This window comes from Schistocerca americana, chromosome 7, assembly GCF_021461395.2.
Source record: "Schistocerca americana isolate TAMUIC-IGC-003095 chromosome 7, iqSchAmer2.1, whole genome shotgun sequence".
NCBI lineage: Eukaryota > Metazoa > Arthropoda > Insecta > Orthoptera > Acrididae > Schistocerca > Schistocerca americana.
The window spans coordinates 244,392,026-244,414,247 of NC_060125.1; positions in this window are offsets into that span (position 1 = coordinate 244,392,026).

Consider the following 22,222-nt stretch of genomic DNA (forward strand, 5'->3'; position numbering starts at 1 on the left):
ACTTGCTGCAAATCTACATGCATGCCACAACTGTTTTACTGTACAACAATGAAAAACTACCACTATAAAGGAAATTCTCTCTATGATTACGCGCTAGCAATAAACAATAGCTACACTAATTACACAAACTACAAGAAAAAATCAGAAGATTCCAGTGAGGTACCCTCGGCTAAGGGTCGACATAGGTGGATGTGGGGAGAGAGATGGCGGAGTTTTGTAATTTGTCATGAACTGCTATATATATGATGATATTAAGGTAAATACATTGTTTGTTCTCTATTAAAATCTTTCATTTGCTAACTATGCCTATCAGTAGTTAGTGCCTTCCATAGTTTGAATCTTGTATTTAGCTGGCAGTAGTGGCGCCTGCTGTATTGCAGTAGTTCGAGTAACTAAGATTTTTGTGAGGTAAGCGATTTGTGAAACGCATAGGTTAATGTTAGTCAGGGCCATTCTTTCGTAGGGATTTTTTGAAAGTCAGATTGCGTTGCGCTAAACATATTGTGTGTCAGGTTAAGCACAGTCATGTATAAACTGTTCAAAGGGGACGTTTCACAATACCTACAGCTACGATTTCTGAGTCAGGCTACATTATATGTGGCCGACAATTCCTAGATTTGAACAGACGAGACCGCCGCGACTGTTGTAATTCTTTATTGGACAAGACGACCAATTTTGCAAATTAAATTTGCATATCCAGGTACTTCAATGTATACAAAGGTATAAAAGAAATTATCAGAAATTTAGCAAAAACTTCTTAACGGACAAATAGAGGGGACAACGTCTATGTCTGCTTACAGTCAAAAGATTAAGGGTTCTGTTTAAACTGTGTAAAGCCATTCCCAACATTTATATCCAGATATTTAAAACTTGGGACTTACAAATGTGTGAGCGTCTATGATAAAATGTACTGGGGACTATGGCCACCTCAACCTAAAAAAAACAACTCAAACGTCAAGGTAAGAACGTAGTAGCTATTAAAATATTTATAATAAAACATAATTACAATACTTCGCGTAAACACCGTGTTTATAACATTAAAAGAGCAACAGTTGTGTACAGTATCGCACTTTACCTTCAATGTAGGTAGTCGGGGGAGAAAGCGTTGCTGTCGCCGGGGCCAACCAACCGCTATCTTTCCTTGCCGCGCATGTGCAGTGTCGTAAACATTATGCAGACGATATTGTTTGCTCAATAATTTATGCCCTAGTGCAGTGAATGAAATGTTAGGGGCTGGCTGCACGTTTTAAAGAACCAAACTGTAATAATCAGAAATAATACACTCTGTTCTTACTTCGATGTTTTTACTGGGTTATTTTTTTTAGGTTGGGGATGGCCTTAGCCCCCATACATATCGTCACAGACACTCGCACATTCGTGACTCAGAAGTTTTAAATAGCTGTTGGGAAAAGAAAAACACCTTACTACACTACATTTTTCCCTTTCCCTCACAGTAGGGGGAGGGAGGGGGGCAACCCCTTGCCTCGAGTTTGGGTGCCCTTGCACCCACCCGTTCCTTTCCCTTGCCCGTATCTCATTATGGAAATGAGCATTTGGCGTCATTGTCCAGGAGGCGACATTACGGGGCATGTCCGACCGCCTTGGTGCAGGTCTTCTTACATTCGAGGCCACATAGGGTGATATGAGCGCCGGATGTGGATGAAATGATGATGAAGACAGCACAACGCCCAGTCCCTGAGAGGAGAAAATCCCCGACCCAGCCGGGAATCGAATCCGGGCGCTGGAGAATCTGGTAAAAATTTACGATGAGTTTCATTAGGAGCAGATGCTGGAAGAAATGAAAAAGTATCACAGGTACCGACATGCACCCAGTGTGGGCGTTGCTGTTGGATAACTAGCTAAAGACCTCCTTCAAACTACAATTAAATGGGTCTTCAGTGAACCATTAACCTGTACGCCATTTACAATCCAATACTTCTTGACAATTTGTGTGTCTCTCGCATCATGCGAGAGCGTTTCTAAACTGAATTAATACAAAATTGTTTCCGCTATACGATGAATCAAGAGCGACTGGCCAACCTGTCCATTTTATCTAGTGAAAGAAAAGTTTCAAATGAAATTGGTATCAACGATGTTGTTGGAATTTTAGTAAAATGTAGGCACGAAAACATATGGGGTGATCTAAAAGTTTCCGTTTAAGGGCCTTGCGGCAGCGTGTATGCAATATAAAATGGTTCAAAGGGCTCTGAGCACTATGGGTTCAAAATGGCTCTGAGCACTATGTGACTTAACTTCTGAGGTCATCAGTCCCCTAGAACTTAGAACCACTTAAACCTAACTAACCTAAGGACATCACACACATCCGTGCCCGAGGCAGGATTCGAACCTGCGACCGTAGCGGTCGCGCGGTTCCAGACTGAAGCGCCTAGAACCGCTCGGCCACTTCGGCCGGCGTATGCAATGTAGCGCGAATCCAATGTGAGGACTTAGGCACCGACATGTATGGTAGGGATTAGTGTGGCTTTCGTGTCTTTCCTACGGTGCGGAAACGTTAACTACGGCGACGTTATTACCGAAAGCGTCCAAATAAGACTAACGTGCTCTTATTCTTTTCTGGGTTGCCGAAGGAAAAACACCAGTAAACATTTATCGGAGAATGAAGAAAGTGTATGGAATAGCATGTCTCTCCAAACCCACCTTTAAGGAATGATGGCCACTTTTCGTGTTGTTCGCGGTTCGACACAAAACGCCTGTAGATCTGGGAGGCCAGACTCATCGCCAAAGTGGGAAACACTGGGTGCCTGCGGTATAGTCCTGATCTCTCCCCGTGCAGTTATCACGCCTTCCTTAAAAACGGCCTTGAAGGGTCAGCAATTGATATCGGAAGAGGATGTGCAGCAGGCAGTTAGAGACTTTTTCCACGTAACAGGACGCGGTGTTCCGACAACGGGTACCTTCAGCCTGGTGCGTCGGTGATGCTCACGGCGATTTTGCCTTGCTGGCATAGTGATTTTAGACTGCAAGTCCTTCGAAAAGAAACTTTTGGATCACTCCTTATATAATCAATATGAATTCGTACTAGAAAATTGATTGGTATTTACGAGAGGCGTTCAATAATTTTCTAAGTGGAAAAATGCGGAATTAGTTGTGAGAGAACGTGGAATATTTTTCGTTTCAGTGGTTATAGTTCCATGAAGCTGTGACAGGTGGCGGCGCTGTTCGTTGCCTTCAAAAGGGGGTCTGTAACAGAGCTGCGTTTCAAGCGGAGAGCTGTCCCGAGTTTCTCTTGGCGAAAAAGCAGAACATAGAAAATATTCATAGACGCTTGTAGAATTTTTATGGAGACCTGCCAGTGAATAAAAGCACATTGAGTCGTTGGGCGAGGCGTCTGTCATCATCGCAACAATTTTTATTAAAAATGAAATTCCTTCAGCTGTACTTAAGATTTTGTACTGCCCGCCATACATGTGGAGCACGTGTTGATTTCACCACGGACTTCTATACTGAGCCACACACAACTGATTTCATCAAAGTGTACGGGCCTGGAGATGGCGTTGACGCAACGCCGAAACTAGTAGCGAAGTAAATAAAAAATCTTAAGTACAGGTGGAGGAATTTCATATTTAATAAAAATTATACCAGCTGCGTCCCATTTTCATCCAGTTTAAATATGGATGTACGAAGATCATCGCAACAAGGTCGCGCAAACCTGTCCGATCACCCGTGTGCCGGCCGACCGCCCACTGTTGTAACTCCTGCATTGTTAGAACATGCGAACACTCTAGTTCGAGGTGATCGACGGACTTACTGGGACTCTGAAGGGATTATTCTCTTTAATTATCCTCCCTCACTGTGCAAAAGTCAATTCTGAAGCGAACTGTGCAACCCTCAAGAAACAGAAGAAACGACTTCAGCGTGTTCGTCGCCACAAAACTACAAACGAAGTTCTCCTTCTCCACAACAACGCAAGGTCTCACATAAGTACGTGCACCGAGAGGAGCTGAAAAAACTGCGTTGGACTGTTTTTCCTCATCCTCTCTACAGCCCAGACCTTGCACCTTCCGACTTCCATCTGTTTGGCTCAAAGAAGGATGCACTCGGCGGAAAGCAGTAGGTGAATGCTGGGGACGTTTTTGACGCAGGAAGGCACTGGCTCCGGCGTCGACCAGTACAACGGCACCACGCGGGTATACAGTGTCTTCCAGTAAGGTGGCGTAAGGCCGTCACATTGAACGGAGATTATGTTGAAAAATAGGGTTCTGTAGCCAAAAGTGTGGCGAATAGCGTGGTGTATTGGAATTCAGAATAAAAGCACTTTGCTTTTAGGGGGGAAAATGTGTTGCAGTACTTACTGACTGCTCTTCGTACGTTTCTCACCTATATCTTTAAGAATGTATATTACAATTACTAGAGCGTAGAGTACGTACACTATGCATATCTGACATTTTCGTCAGTCATTACATTTATATTAACAGTTTTTTTTACAAAATGCACACTACAAATACACCAGTTTCCAGGCAGACCGGGACCTATATAGGTTCACAGCCTCGGGCCTCCGACGGGCTTTATGATAGAATGACTAGTTGTATAAATGTGAAAAGCAGCTTAAATCCGGACGTCAAGGGTTCTATATAGCATTCAATACTCGCCAATGTAATATAATCGGGAGTAAGTAGCTCTTCAGACTATATGGGGTGCTGATATTATCGAAGGATCTCTTTCAGTTAATACGAAGTAAAAGCGAGAAAAAAATTGACGATATGATGTAGCTAATTGAATTAAACAGCTCTCTACATCTACATCTACATTGATACTCCGCAAGCCACCCAACGGTGTGTGGCGGAGGGCACTTTACGTCCCACTGTCATTACCTCCCTTTCCTGTTCCAGTCGCGTATGGTTCGCGGGAAGAACGACTGTCTGAAACCCTCCGTGCGCGCTCTAATCTCTCTAATTTTACATTCGTGATCTCCTCGGGAAGTATAAGTAGGGGGAAGCAATATATTCGATACCTCATCCAGAAACGCACCCTCTCGAAACCTGGCGAGCAAGCTACACCGCGATGCAGAGCGCCTCTCTTGCAGAGTCTGCCACTTGAGTTTATTAAACATCTCCGTAACGCTATCACGGTTACCAAATAACCCAGTGACGAAACGCGCCGCTCTTCTTTGGATCTTCTCTATCTCCTCCGTCAACCCGACCTGGTACGGATCCCACACTGATGAGCAATACTCAAGTATAGGTCGAACGAGTGTTTTGTAAGCCACCTCCTTTGTTGATGGACTACATTTTCTAAGGACTCTCCCAATGAATCTCAACCTGGTACCCGCCTTACCAACAATTAATTTTATATGATCATTCCACTTCAAATCGTTCCGTACGCATACTCCCAGATATTTTACAGAAGTAACTGCTACCAGTGTTTGTTGCGCTATCATATAATCATACAATAAAGGATCCTTCTTTCTATGTATTCGCAATACCTTACATTTGTCTATGTTAAGGGTCAATTGCCACTCCCTGCACCAAGTGCCTATCCGCTGCAGATCTTCCTGTATTTCGCTACAATTTTCTAATGCAGCAACTTCTCTGTATACTACAGCATCATCCGCGAAAAGCCGCATGGAACTTCCGACACTATCTACTAAGTCATTTATATATATTGTGAAAAGCAATGGTCCCATAACACTCCCCTGTGGCACGCCAGAGGTTACTTTAACGTCTGTAGACGTCTCTCCATTGATAACAACATGCTGTGTTCTGTTTGCTAAAAACTCTTCAATCCAGCCACACAGCTGGTCTGATATTCCGTAGGCTCTTACTTTGTTTATCAGGCGACAGTGCGGAACTGTATCGAACGCCTTCCGGAAGTCAAGAAAAATAGCATCTACCTGGGAGCCTGTATCTAATATTTTCTGGGTCTCATGAACAAATAAGGCGAGTTGGGTCTCACACGATCGCTGTTTCCGGAATCCATGTTGATTCCTGCATAGTAGATTCTGGGTTTCCAGAAATGACATGATACGCGAGCAAAAAACATGTTCTAAAATTCTACAAGAGATCGACGTAAGAGATATAGGTCTATAGTTTTGCGCATCTGCTCGACGACCCTTCTTGAAGACTGGGACTATCTGTGCTCTTTTCCAATCATTTGGAACCCTCCGTTCCTCTAGAGACTTGCGGTACACGGCTGTTAGAAGGGGGGCAAGTTCTTTCTCTGAGTGTGGGTCCGATGTTTAACCGCGACGCTTGTAGCCTCGCTAATATTCGTGTATTCTACGCTCTAATATTACAATGAAAGTGCTCATTTTTCGCATCACATAATTCTGGGAACAGCAATAAGCCCCCCACCCCCACCCTCAGGATGTGACAGCTTAGCGTGCCACAACTCTTGCGCATTGTGGACTAATTAATAGAGCATCAACGGGGAGCGTCAACGGGCTGCAACGGAGATTATGTTTAAAAAGAGGGGTTTTGTACCCAAAGTGTGTCGAATAGTATGGTGTATTGGAATTCAGAACAAAACCACCCTGCTTTTAGAGTATTATAGCTTTTAGAGTATTATAACCTTCTGAGAGCAAACAGAATAGGTAACTGTATAATTTGGTTAAGCTACTTTTGAGACAATGACATAAAACTGTTTATGTCAATATTTATTAACAATTGTAACCTGTAACGCTTTTTAATCGACAGAGGACTACGGAATGACTGTGAATAAAAATAAATATAAGTGTTTTTACGCAAAGAGTGTCATATTACCTGGAATTTGTTTGATGGACTCCTTCCCTTCTTCCAATGATGATTTATCGCACTATTTATATATTAAAAGACTTTAGGTGCCTCTCAAACATAATGTTTTATGGAGCATACAAGAAACATAAATATTTTCAAGTAAAGAGTGACATATTTATGCCAATTAGAATAGTGGACTTGCCACCTTTTTTCCATTTTATAAGACAAATAATAAAACATTGCAACATTTCTGTAGAAACGACACTTTAGGCAGTTTTTAAACATAATGTTACGTGGTACAGTATATTTAAATACCGTAGGAATGATAAATTCTTCAATATTTTACTGAGTGTCACCTGACATAGATGGCCATACCAAAACAGCAACACAAAATTCAGACAATTCGTCGGGAACATACCGCCTTACTTTCCTGATATCATCAAACTTCTTTGCACTGATCGGCATACGTTGGTGGCAGAGACAACTGACTATTTTGAACTGTTAGCAAGTCAAGTGGAAACACAAGTCTAGAAAGTCCATCAATATAATATTGTCTTGTTATGACTCCTCCTGCGTTTGCTGAGCTGTACTCAAAGATTAAAAACAAGGCAATGATGAAGCTGAATTTCTTATACTTAGGTACACTTTCTAAAAACAGGCATGTCATTTTATAGAAACGTCACTTGCATCCACCATAGTAACAGTATACTATCTTTGAGTATGTGCTGAAAGGATCATTTCTACACATTCTTTTCGAGTGTCTGTCACATGGAAGCCAGGAGTGACACCTTACAGGCAAGTAATGACATATTAGTTTGAATCTCCCAACATCTGTAAGTGGCAGAAGGACTTTCACCATTGAATGATACCGATTCTGCCCATGGCAAGTATCTGAAAACAAATGTAACTCTGTTTGTTCACTAGGTATTTCACTGTCAATATTGTTCTTTACAAGGGAGAGAATTTCGTTATAACCCTTTTCGCTTTACCTTCAAGGTAAAAGTATAAACAAAGATTTCCTATTTTGAAGATAAACACGTTTGCTCCAAGTTTTCTGCTGCAAAAGATTTCTTGGAAAGGAATTTCCGGCAGTGGGAAATTTCGTTTGAAATCAAAACCAATAGCTGCCCCATGTTCTTCACTATGGCTTATTTTTCAACTTTCTTGATCTTCCTGTAAAATTTTATCCTTCTCCTTCTGTACACTAAACATTCGGCCGGCGCTAGTCTCTGCGCTTTATCATTTAAGTGGGGATTCCTTACTTTGACATTCAGTTCCACACACTTAGAACAGATGTCTATTTGTGGCCTTCCAAACCTGTATGAGACGTTGTCATGGAAGTGCTTCGGATAGTGTTCGTATGTTGCCTTATGTGTTAGGTATTTCCGTTTAAACAGAGAATGCATTATTTTCGTTGTAAGTCTAGTATCCAGGTAGTTTGTGTCTCTTCCTCCACACAACGAGTGTTTTTGGTAGGAATTGCAAAGATGTGATTATGGATTTCAAGCGGTTCCTCTCCTCAGACAGCTTTTGGATTTGGTGCTTTATCTCTCTCACATACTGGTGACTTTCTAACTACCTTGAGTTGAAAAGGTAGGTCAACAAGTTTCTTTGTTGTTCCAGGCAAACCGTTAAACGAAGATTCACAAATCTTTTTGGCAATGGTGTTAACCACAACATAGTATAGAAATGTAAAACTCTTCGGATTGCCTTCTTTGCAGGACTTCGTTGCCTTGTAATTCGTATGCAATCAATGAAGCCATGGAGAAACATTTGGTGCATTTTTAGATTCCAAGCGACAAACGTTTCTTAAAATACCTGCCTGTGCGATATTATCTACGCCTTCGAAGCACTTCTGACAACGTCTGCAAAAACAAATTAAAACATATTACAGGCCACTGATGATGCCTTGCAGAAAATAAAGGCGAAACGCGTATGGCACTAAAATTGTGTTTTATTCAGTTGCTGTCAGACGGTCCATAAGTGAAAATCATCAACATACCGTAGTACTACGCGCAACTGAGGAGAACAGGACCAAAAAATTGAAGATGTCAAATTAAAAGAAGTAAATGAAAAATTAGTTTATCGTTTACTTCAAATTAAATACCAAACTATCAACTACAGAGAAATACAATGAAATACAAGTTTCTGTTTCCTATCATCGAGTTATTATTCTACAGATTTCCAGTTGGAAACAAAATATTTCCAGATTGAACATAAAACCATGAACTAGACATTGTATTTTAACGTAGAATTACTTACTTGCATTGATCTGATGTTCAAATTGCAGACACCATCTTCCCAACGTGATTTACATGACCTAAGCGGTTTTATTTATCTGTCGCGTTAAAGCTAAATATCCTTACTTCTTGTACTTCGGAAATGCATCCTCAGCTACAGCAGCCACTTTACGAGAGTTGCTATAGCGATAAACAGAGAAATGAAGGTCGTAGAATGGCTGATAAACAGCAGAACGCTGACATATTCTGCTACGAGTGTCGCGTTTAATGTAGCTGACGGTCAAGTAACCGTTTTCAAACGAAATCAAAATTACGCAGGACACATAGCTCATATACGATCACGGGATCTGCCTCCTCTTTCTAAAGAATGAAGGAAGTATGTGTTGCAAGTAACCATACTACTACCAACGCGATTTCAGAAAAAACTCTGATTCAGTCCTCTTTTCCAATTCCTAATTTAGTTCTTATCTGCGAGCGGCGTTCAAATAAGTAGTGCAACATTTTTTTTTTTTTCTTACTGAAAGCAGGTTGGTTGTATACGGGTATCCAATATTACACTACTGGCCATTAAAATTGCTACACCACGAAGATGACGTGCTACAGACGTGAAAGGACGCTGTGATATGCAAATGATTAGCTTTTCAGAGCATTCACACAAGGTTGGCGCCGGTGGCGACACCTACAACGTGCTGACATGAGGAACGTTTCCAACCGATTTCTCGTACACAAACAGCAGTTGAGCGGCATTGCCTGGTGAAACGTTGTTGTGATGCCTCGTGTAAGGAGGAGAAATGCGTACCATCACGTTTCCGACTTTGATAAAGGTCGGCACGTAGCATATCGCAATTGCGGTTTATCGTATCGCGACATTGCTGCTCGCATTGGTCGAGATCCAATGACTGTTAGCAGAATATGGAATCGGCGGGGTTCAGGAGGGTAATACTAAACGCCCTGCTGGCTGTAACGGATCGTGCAGCCACGTCTCGATCCTTGAGTCAACAGATGGGGACGTTTACAAGACACCAACCATCTTCACGAACAGTTCGACAACGTTTGCAGCAGCATGGACTATCAGCTCGGAGACTATGGCTGCGGTTACCCTTGACGCTGCATCACAGACAGGAGCGCCTGCGATGGTGTACTCAACGGCGAACCTGGGTGCACGAACGGCAAAACGTCAATTTTTCGGTTGAATCCAGGTTCTGTTTACAGCATAATGATGGTCGCATCCACGTTTGGAGACATCGCAGTAAATGCACATTGGAAGCGTGTATTTGTCATCGCCATACTGGCGTATCACCCGGCGTGATGGTATGGGGTGCCATTGGTTACACGTGTCGGTCACCTCTTGTTCGCATTGACGGCATTTTGAACAGTGGACGTTACATTTCAAATGTGTTACGACCCGTGGCTCTCACCTTCATTCGATCCCTAAGAAACCCTACATTTCAGCAGAATAATGCACGATCGCTTGTTGCAGGTCGTATACGGGCCTTTCTGGATACAGAAAATGTTCGACTGCTGCCCTGGCCAGCACATTCTCCAGATCTCTCACCAACTGAAAAAGTCTGGTCAATGGTAGCCGAGCAACTGGCTCGTCACAATACGCCAGTCACGACTCTTGATTAACTGTGGTATCGTGATGAACCTGCATGGGCAGCTCTACCTGTACAACCCATCCAAGCTCTGTTTGACTCAATGCTGAGGCGTATCAAGGCCGTTATTACGACCAGAGGTGTTTGTTCTGGGTACTGGTTTCTCAGGATCTATGCACCCAAATTGCTTGAAAATGTAGTCACATGTCAGTTCTAGTATAATATATTTGTCCAATGAATACCCGTTTATCATCTGCATTTCTTCTTGGTGTAGCAATTTTAATGGCCAGAAGTGTATATCTACGAGCGGCGTTCAATAAGTAGTGCAACACTTCTTTTCTGAAAGCAGATAGTTTGTATTAGGGAATCCAATATTATTCCTCACTCTTTGGGCTACAAAATCCTATTTTAAATGTAATATTCATTTGATGCGACAGCCTTACGCCACCTTACTGAGGGGACCTGTGTGCACGGATGGTACCTCTCTATAGTTCGATGTCGGAGTCAACGTCTTGCCGCATCAATAACCTCCCCATCATCCATGCATTGCTTCCCTCTGACTGGATCCTTCAAGGACCAAAGAGATGGAAGGTGTGAGTTGCGGGCTGTAGGGTGGATAATGAAGAGCAATCCGGTTAAATTTTTTTTACTTCTGTCGGGTGCGCAGAGTTGTATGAGGCTTTGCGTCATCATGGACAAGAAGTCCGTTTGCATTTGTGTGATGAAGAACACGCTGAAATCATTTTTCCTGAGGGTAGCACAATACACTTCACAATTGATCGTTGCACCTTGAGAGAGGACGTCAAACAGCATAACCTCTTCAGAGTCCCAGAAGACTGGTGCCATTACTTTAACGGCTGAGAGTGCGGCTTTGAACTTTTTATTGGGAGGTGAGATGGTTGGTGCCACTGGATGGAATGCCATTTTGTTGCAGGTTCGAAATGATGAATCTATGTTTCTTTGCCTGTGACGATAAGGGACAAAATATCGTCACTATCAGCCTCGTAACGGGCAAGCAATTCGGCACACACTGTCCTTTACTCTTTATGGACTTCGGTAGGTGGCGACGAACCCAGAGGGCACAATGGTGGGCGAGTGTGTCAATACTACCAACAGAGATGCCCATTTGGGCAGCAAAGTGTTTGTTTGTCATCCGTCGTTTGCCTTGAATGACAGTGCCTCCGCACGTTACAAAATTGCCGGCACGCGGGACGGTCGGAATGGTCTGCTCGACCTTGTTGCGATGATGACAGACGCCTCGCCCAAAGACTCACAGCGCTTTTGTTCGCTGTGTGGTCTCCTTAGACACAAGCGGCGATGAATATCTGCGATGCTCTGGTTTACCGACAAAAGAAACTGAAGTGTCAACGTTAGACACCACGCTAGAGGTTGCGATATTCGATAGCGGTCCAGCACCTGCAACCTCGCGGGACTCGCTGGCGCTTGCAGTCAGATTAGAACAGCCTTCAGCTCACTAGGTTCGCAGCCTCTAGTTCGCGCGTGTATTACGCACGTAATACCAGAATTGTGTTGTCTTGCTTTTTGTGTAATCCAGTTGCAAGTCGGCTGTTTAGGTTTTTATGTTGGTAACGCCATGTAGCGCTCTGTAGGAAAATCACTGACTGTGCCGCGTGCAGTCTGTGGCTGGTTTGCATTGTTGGAATTTTTGTTATTGTAGTGTTGGGCAGTTGGATGTGAACGGCGCATAGCGTTGCGCAGTTGCAGGTGAGCCGCCAGCAGTGGTGCATGTGGGGAGAGAGATCGCAGAATTTTGAGAGCGGAAGATGTGTACGTGTGTCCATCAGAAGGAGTAAATTTGTAATACTGGATATCATGAACTGATTATATATATATATATATATATATATGACTTTTGAACACTACTAAGGTAAATACATTGCTTGTTCTCTATCAAAATCTTTCATTTGCTAACTATGCCTATCAGTAGTTAGTGCCTTCAGTAGTTAGAATCCTTTCTTTAGCTGGCAGTATTGGCGCTCACTGTATTGCAGTAGTTCGAGTAACGAAGATTTTTGTGAGGTAAGTGATTCATGAAAGGTATAGGTTATTGTTAGTCACGGCCATTCTTTTGTAGGGATTATTGAAAGTCAGATTGCATTGCGGTAAAAATATTGTATGTCAGTTTAGTGTTGATCAGAATAAGTAAAGAGAGAAATGTCTGAGTACGTTCAGTTCTTCTCAGCTGTTTGAAAATCAAATAACGTAAGAGGTTTATCAGCACAGCAATTCATTAATTTTTCTAAGGGGATGTTTCATATGTCGACCCTTAGCCGAGGATACCTCACTGGAATCTTATGATTTTTTTCTAGTAGTTTGTGTAATTAGTATTGCTATTGTTTAAATTTTTCTTAGGGATGTTTCATACAGTTAATGTTTGTAAATGAGTCACTTGTATACAAGAAAGATAGTTTTTATTAGTTATGTTCCTGGAGTGCTGTAGCAGGACAAAGTTAAGTAAAAGTTATTTGCTAAAGTATTCCAGTACTAATTATTATAGTACGTTCCAGATTCCTACAGCCACCGCCCTCGTGCTAGCCTCTATCATCCCACTGCAAATCCAAGGAGTACCGATCGAAAAGCATCTTGCATGACATGCTGCCATCGACCTTCACATCAGAAACTCAATGACAGCTATGTGCTTGGAATGCACGTGCGTTACAGACGTCATTCTGAATGTTCCATAAAGCTCCGTCATCCATCAGAACTTCATGAAACTATAGGGACCGAAGCGGGAATATTCCACCATGTCCCACAACAAATACCGCATTTTTTTCAACCGCAACCGACCGAAAGAAAAACATGTTGCCCTACTTGTTGACTGGCACTTCCACAACAGTTTATACGAGTTGCGCCAGAGACGACAGCCGTTCCTTGAATTGCAGAGCAATGTTGTAGACGCGCAAATAGAGGCTGCATTAGAGGAATTACCGGAGTACCGTAGTGTAACGTTTCCTAGAGTGTTCCAGCCAGGCACGGTAGAAAATCCAGCATGTGGGACACAAACGGTGTACCATAGCTATAAACACAAATCAAGGACTGCAGCGTGGACAGGAAGCTGGTGGCCATGTCGCCAACACCTGACGGTGGACTACCTGCAACCTTAGTCGTGTTGCAGTACCTTAACATATAAAAGTACTATGTGGCAGGATGAACAAACTTTCTCAATTCGACACATTGTACAACCAAGGAGGAATAGCGGCGAGTCAGATCAAGACATTACTGTCTTGACGTCTTTGACATTTTATCTTTCTAGTGGCGGTGATCAAAGCCAGATAAATCTCGCTAGGAGTCCATTGCACTGATGATCACAGCAGCTTTCTGTGACCCACCAAAGATCTTCCGGTTATATAATTTCCATGTGTTAATTTGGAAGCTAACCTGCAGTAGTCACTGTTTGAGCTCTGAAATAAAAGCTCACTATCAGCACAACGAACAGTTTTGCATGTTATGCAAAATATCATTACTAATTTGACCACTGCATACAATGGAAACACTACCATATTGAAACCAAACCTGATTATATTTGTTAAAGAAGGTGTGGGGCGGCGGGTAGAATGATTGCTATTTAAATATAATGTGGAATGTAGAAATTATACATTTCCCGGCCGTTTTAAACAATTGTGGGGCGGCTGGTGGATTTTATGTTGTTTGTTTAATAATGTAGCATGTAATGTAGCAAAGGATGCATTTCCTGGCCGATTAACTATATGTGGGGCGGCGGGTGGAATAATTGTTATTTAAAATGTTCCTATTATTTATGCTGTTGTTTCGCCGTTCTCAACACTGGCTCTCTAACTACAATTTTGGCAACCAGAAAGTGATTAGCAAAACGTGAAGCCTGTAATTAGAATTCCCAGTGCCCACTTCATCTGAGAAATACACTTATAGCTACAGCTTATAGCTCTGAGGAATTAGGAGATTGTCTGGGATTCATAATCAAAAACGATCGTGGAAAAAACGTTCTCTGTATTCTGAAAGTCACAGATGAAAAAAAAAAAAAAAAAAAAGATTTCACACAATCTGACTAACAGAGTAGTTCAGAGTCTAATGCGCTGATGCAACTATAACTGTCCAAATTAAATGTTTAAGTGAACGCTCGCCATAATTTGATGATAATGTTCATCAAACGCCACGTAAAATAATTGTAGAATGTTTGTCCCGCGACGGCACGTGAAAATACGACGTGCGGAAACTGAAGATAGGTTATTAAAGTCATCCCAGAATTAACACTTCACTCGAAAATGATTTCATGGTTACGCGTTTCCCGAGTAACTTAATACGGCATCCGAGGCTGTTTATAGCAATGATACCGACGCGACGCGACTCCCGACACAGATGGTGTGCTATTCAGCGTCTGGAGAGTACTGGGCCTTATTTCCTCGCGCAGCGTTCTTATATATAAGGCCGCGGTGCGGACGGCTAAGGGAACGCCTGATCAAATCGGCCCTCCCGACTAGCCGCTGGGCTAGTAATGCACCACTTTAAGTTATTGAATAAATCATAGCTTCTTTTGCTGATGGCAGATGAAGCTCTCAATTTAAATGTGCAATCAGCACACAGGTAAGTAATCATAATAAAAGTTTGACGTGGCTAAGTCAAATATTTTAGGCGAGAGAATTAATTTAATTACACTAAACGCAGTAGACGAGCTCTGAACTTGCCCTTTGGAGATACGCTATCGCTATAGTTTTATAGTTATTCAATTGAAACTTCTCACATCTTTATAATTATAGCGGATCTCCATTCTACTTAAATTTAAACATCCTAGCCTTATTTATTAGCCTACTTAATCTATCTTGCTTCCTTAATTTTTAAGACAAAAACCAGAAAATCATGAATTTCCAATAAAATTTTAATTTATGAGATCCACAGTACTGTTTCTATTAAATTATTATGAAAAAGGAATCTAAACATACATTTTTAAGTCTCTAGCTCTTTAATGCTGCGCCAATGATTTTTACAGAAAAACGTCCAAATTTCGAAAATGGTTAAAGTTATTGAACTGACATTTAACACATATTGATTTAGTATTTCTCCTGACATGCTAGAACCGTTTCAGGTTATTTACTTGATTTTTACAGTAATGCGCAACATTTATGACGTCAGAGCTAGTTACAGCGGACTAGGCTGGCACACAATGGAAAGACTGATGAGAATTTTATAATGCGTGAGTAGGCTGCTTCCCTACAAAGGGTCGTTTAATCATGGGAGAAATGGCACGAAACAGTGTTCACAAATGGAAGTGGATTTTACAGAATTTTAAATTATATTCACTTTAAAAAAAAGACACGGGATCTTACCTCAGTGACGCTCTTGGAAAACCAAAACACACAAAATTAACAAGAAAAAATGAAACTAGTAATGTGGAATTTCGATTAACGTCGTTAAGAAGACTGAAGAAGAACAAACAGAGTTTTCGTATATGCGACTCACGCTTTCAAATAAATTAGAGAAATAATACAATGTACTCCAGATACAAGATGTACACACAACCAGATAAATATGAGTTGATCGATGTACGGACTCTGAGATATGAAACTAACACCTCATGCTATTAGCAAAAGCGACACTTACAACTTCAAACTACCGAGTGAAGTGGACTCACATTCAGGAAGACGACAGTTCAAACCCTCCATCAGCCATCCTGATTTAAGTTTTCCGTTATTTCCCTAAATCGCTTCAGGAAAATGCCTGGATGGTTTCTTTTAAAGGACAAGCCGACTTCCTTCCCTATCCTTACCGAATCTGATGGCACCGACGTTAGTATGGGGGCAAGGGGGACATTACCCCAAAGTACCATTATCCAAGATGACGCCGATGACGTCATCTAAGATGGCGGCATGTAGACTTGGCAACAGCACATGATGTCATCCAAGATGACGGCTATGACGTCATCCAAGGTGGCGGATTTTGGCGGGAAGATAGGCCAATTGTGCTACATCCACTAACCTAACCCCCTCCCCCAGAAAATGGCGGAAAGTTCAAATTCCACCAGGACAATGCAGCGTCTACTAACAGAAGAAAAATGGCGGGAAAGAAAGGAAAGTTGGGCTACCTGCACTACGCTAAGTCATCTGACTTCCTAGGGAGTGGCGGGAAGTTTGAATTTTGGCGGTAAAGAAAGGTCAATTGGATCATCCATACTAACCTAAGAAAATCATAAGCAGTACATTAATCAAGTGAAGTTGTACATTCAAAGGGAATAGCGATGGGTCTGCATAGAAAGAATAGCACTCCCATCTCCTCCTGGAAATAAGTTTTTGCACAGGCGAGCACTGCCAGAAGATCTCGATGTCATTTCCTGTTCAGAAGACAAAGCACTTGCTCATTTTGGGTTAACACTCGTTGCTGCTTCTTGAAGATTTGGAAGAAGTTCAGTATCAGCTGCATCGTTCGATATGATTAACACATCTTTGTTCTGACATGTAGTATCTACACAAGAACCGCAAACACTTAGGAAAATACGTAGCATGCTCAAGACATGGATTGTATGATACTTCCTAATGTTTCAAACCCGCACCAAAATGAAAACACACTGTTTGAACTTCATTACCTCTATAAAGGAATCCAGCTTCAACGGGTCTGTCTGGAAGCTGCGTAACAGCTAACGACGAATGACTGAAGGTCGCTAGTCTCGCCTCATATGTCATGTTTTTAGGATGAGCTAACCTTATGTTTCGCACATTATGCGTTGTGGTACACGACGGGGTTGGATCAGGAGAGGAATGCCGGCGTATTCCCATTCTAGATAGGAATGGCTGCCACAGCATATGCTGAACTCCGCAATGGGGAGATGAATGCAGCATACTTTATTGAGTTTCAAATATGTATTTCCCCATACTCAGCAAAATATTCACCTCTGTAAAATGTTCTACATCACCAATGACTTGATATGTGAAAACCAAAGATATTGCGAATAAAATAAAGAATCACATCAGCCGTCATTTAGAGACTATGTATAGTATTAACATTTCCCTTATTCGTCCACTGCATGATACTTTGTTTTGTTCCGCCAACAATTGCGTATCAATATTTTCAGAATCGACTGTGTCCATGTTGTTTTCTTTTCCACGATTTGCTACACACATATTACGCTGTTGAGCACGTGGAGTTCAGTGTGACTGATGCTCAAGAACTTGGTATCAGATGTGTCTTGCAGTCTTTTAGATGAACCTTCACCATTACTCCAAATTTGATGGTGATGCATTCTGCGCTCAGTACCTGGTGGTGCTGTCCTTTTCCCAACAGCAAGTAACTGATGAGCAGAACATTTATGTTCTTATTAAAACCAATGTTTCTTGTGGGTATATATCTTTGTAAAGACAGCAACTTTGATGATAGTGTTGCCTCTCTAATACTTCAGCATCAGCTGAAAAGCCTCTTGGCAAGTCTTCCTGCTTTTATACTCAAACTTCCTTACTGAGTCAGCAGGAATTTCTTACCTCATACTCTGAATCAGAGGTTATCCAATCACAGTCCCTGAAGTACTGATATCACACCAAATGTGAGGGAACAGATAAAACCAAGAAATCTGAGAGTTATTGTTCTGACAGAAAAAACTGGTGTTCCATGATTTTAATCCGGGGCTTATCACACTCAGTTTCTCAGTTGTCTCTAGAAGGAGAGTTGCCTATCGCATTCACAAAAAAAACAACGTTGTGAACACGTTTTAAAACTTCAATATGTAAGTGTCTATACAAGCCACAGTGAAATCCAATGCTCACAAAGAACTCCAGTGAGAAAGAGAACAGCTCCATCAAGAAGATATACCATGTGTGTTCATGAGTATCGCGAAGCTTCAAATCTCTTGTTTTTCTTTTCCTCTTGCGTTAAAAATATTCCACTCTTTAACGCACGTAATAACTTAAGACTACAGGGCTTGTCTGATACGAGCGACGGCGATATTAGCCTCCAGCGCTCATTGTGGGCCTAGCCAGTAATATTTTTTTAAAAAATGCGCTTGTTTCGCTGGAAAAGATTCTTGAGTATTGAACTGTCATTAATAAACCAATTAATTGCTCATCATGATTAAAGTCCGAAAGTAAAACCAAGGGACATCGCTTGGGCCTAACGTGTTTCCCGATTGGATTTTCCTTTCCTATTCAGACCGAGGCCAGCAGTTTTGCTCGTGTTAAGTATTGATAATAGCTAACCGCAAATACCAGCATCTGCTAAGCTCTCGATGAACCATTTAAACAGTCATTACTCATTTGTACTTAACCATTTACAGTCATAATCTTGTGACGTCAAGTGTAAAGTGATTAATTGTGGCGACATGTGAAAACAAAACAGCACAAAGTGAAGTGTTGGCAGAAGAGCCAACACCGTGTTGCTAGAGGAGGCCGAAATGCACGCTTTTAAACTCACGCAGGCTGGCGTGAGGTCTGGAACAGGTCAGAGAAATAAGACTAGCAAAACAGGAGGTAACTGGTAGAATACTTAACTTTAATTCATAATTGATGAACATCGGTCTGACGGTACAGGCATCATAAGATAAATATCTATTGATAATGGCGCCTTGCTAGGTCGTAGCAAATGACGTAGCTGAAGGCTATGCTAACTATCGTCTCGGCAAATGAGAGCGTATTTGTCAGTAATCCATTCCTAGCAACGTCGGCTGTACAACTGGGGCGAGTGCTAGTAAGTCTCTCTAGACCTGCCGTGTGGTGGCGCTCGGTCTGCAATCACTGACAGTGGCGACACGCGGGTCCGACGTATACTAGCGGACCGCGGCCGATTTAAAGGCTACCACGTAGCAAGTGTGGTGTCTGGCGGTGACACCACACAAAGACTCGTTGATACATTCCGCAACATTACCTGTGAAAAGGACTGTACTGATAGACACCAGAACAATAAGTGAATTGAAACTTTCTGGCACTGTAAAACTGTGTGCCGGACCGAGACTCGAACTCGGCACCTTTGCATTTCGCGGGCAGGTGCTCTACCATTTGAGCCACCCAAGCACGACTCACGACCCCTCCTCACAGCTTCAATTCCGCCAGTACCTCGTCTCTTACCGTCCAGGCTTCACAGTTCTCATGCGAATCTTGCAGAGCTAGCACTCCTGGAAGAAAGGATATTGTGGAGACATGGCTTTGCCACAGCCTGGGGAGTGCTTCCAGAATGAAATTTTCACTCTGCAGCGGAGTGTGCGCTGATATGAATCTGTGTGGTGGTGTCGTGAGTCGTGCTTGGGTAGCTCAGCTGGTAGAGGACTTCACCACGAAAAGCAAAGGTCCCGAGTTTGAGTCCCGGTCAGGCATAAAGTTTTAATCTGCCAGGAAATTTCATATCAGCGCACACTCCGCTGCAGAGAGAAAATTTCATTCTCAATACCTGAGTTGTTGGTCCGTGGCAGCGCACTAGAATTACAAAAACAAATCGGTGACATACAGTGAAGAAACTGTAACCACAGTGTTCACGACAAATGTACGAGGTCTGTGTGTTCAAAAATGATAAAAAGCAAACGGACAGAATCTAGATATTATTTCGCCGTGATGAATGAGAAGGAAAATGTGCACATCTGGAATAAGAGTAACTAATCCATGACTGTACATTTGTACAGGAGTTGTGCATGTTTGTAACAGTCTTACGCTATGTTCGTTTATTACATGTTCACATGCTGGAGTACCGGAAGCTGCCCATTATACAACCGGCTGTGGCCCTGGGCGGACAGAAGTCATCGAGAAAATGACGCAACTGGGCTCGGTTCTTCACCGCCAGCCACAGACCTAGTGGGCTGACACAGTTGTGCACTCAATGACCTTCGAGAGAACTATCACACTGAGCTCGGTTCTTAAATCGGAAGCCACAGTCCCAGTTTGTCGACACATCCTGAGATCATTCGCCTGGCTACAGAAAGAAGACAGAACAAAAAGAGACATAAAAAATTGTAAAATTATTTGCAACATTTGAAATAATTGCAGTCTTTAGTGAGGAGTCTGTTAAGCTCATCTACTCTCATGCTCATAAGTTAAGGATAATGCTGATACATGGTGAAATAACACTGGTGGGCGGTATGTGGGTTTAAATCAACTTGAGGTATGACCATGCGGTGCCTTTGACCCGCAGTGGCGCTGGCAGCAGTCCACGTACGCAGAGGTGTGATGGTGCATGTCAGAGCACGGTGCAGCGAGTAAATGTGCATACGTTTTCAGATGTGCTAATGATGACTGTATGTCGAAAATGTCTCATAGAACACATATTGATGACGTTATGAGGGGTAGAATACTAGGGCGACTGTAGGCTGGTCAAACGCAGCAGGTCGTAGCATGGCCCCTCCACGTGCCACAAAGTGTGATCTCACGATTATGGCAACGATTCCAGCAGACAGGAAACGTGTACAGGCGCTACAGTACGGGACGTCCACAGTCTATAACACCACAAGAAGACTGACATCAGTACCTGCAGATGGCCACAAAGTACTGCAGGCAGCCTTGCTCGGGACCTTACCGCAGCCACTGGAACAGTTGTCTCCATACACACAGTCTACAGACGACTGAACAGACATGGTTTATTCTCCCACAGACGTGGAAGGTGCATCCCACTAACCCCAGGTCACAGGAGCGTTCGTAAAGCCTGGTGTCAAGAACACAGTACATAGTCATTTGTACAGTGGTCCCAGGTTATGTTCACGGACGAGTCCAGGTATAGTCTGAACAGTGATTCTCGACAGGTTCTCATCTGGCGTGAACCAGGAACCAGATAGCAACCCCTTAATGGCCTTGAAAGGGACCTGTATGGAGGTCGTGGGTTGATGGTGTGGGGTGCATGTACACCTCTGCATGTCTTTGACAAAGGAACTGTAACTGGTCAGGTGTATCAGGACGACATTTTGCACCAGTATGCGCCCGCCTTTTCAGGGGTGCAGTGGGTCCCACCTTCCTTCTGATGGACGATAACGCACGGCCCCACCTAGCTGCCATCGTGGAGGAGTATCTTGAAACAGAAGATACCAGGCGAATGGAGTGGCCTGCCTGTTCTCCAGACCTAAACCCCATCGAACACGTCTGGGATGCTCTTGGTCTTCAAACCCCTACGACACTTCAGGAGCTCCGACAGGCACTGGTGCAAGAATGGGAGGCTATACCCCAGCAGCTGCTCGACCACCTGATCCAGAGTATGCCAACCCGTTGTGCGGCCTTTGTACGTGTGCATCGTAATCATATCACATATTGATGTCGGGGTATATGCGCAGGAAACAGTGGCGTTTTGTAGCACATGTGTTTCGGGGCAGTTTTCGCAACTTATCACCAGTACCGTGGATTTACAGATCTGTGTCCTGTGTGTTCCCTGTCTGCCTATGCTATTAGTACCAGTTTTGTGTAGAGCCATGTTGTGTGACACCACATTCTGCAATTACCCTTAATATATGAGCATGAGTGTAGTTATAAGTTGCCACACTTAAGAAATGAAATAATTGAAACTCATAGTGAGCAAAGACTGTTAGGCTCAATTAATGATTAAGTTAGAATATTTAGGATTAATCAAGGAAAGAAATTGTTAAGCTCACAAATAACGTCGAGAGTTTAACCTAAAAGTTAAAAGTATCGTGATGTGGCTCCTTCTGGACTGAGGTCAGTGAAACAATTATTCCCTGCCTCAAATCCGGGGGCTAAAGAAGTCACTGTTATACGGCCAATAGCCATTATTTTAACCAATTTCGTTACTATTT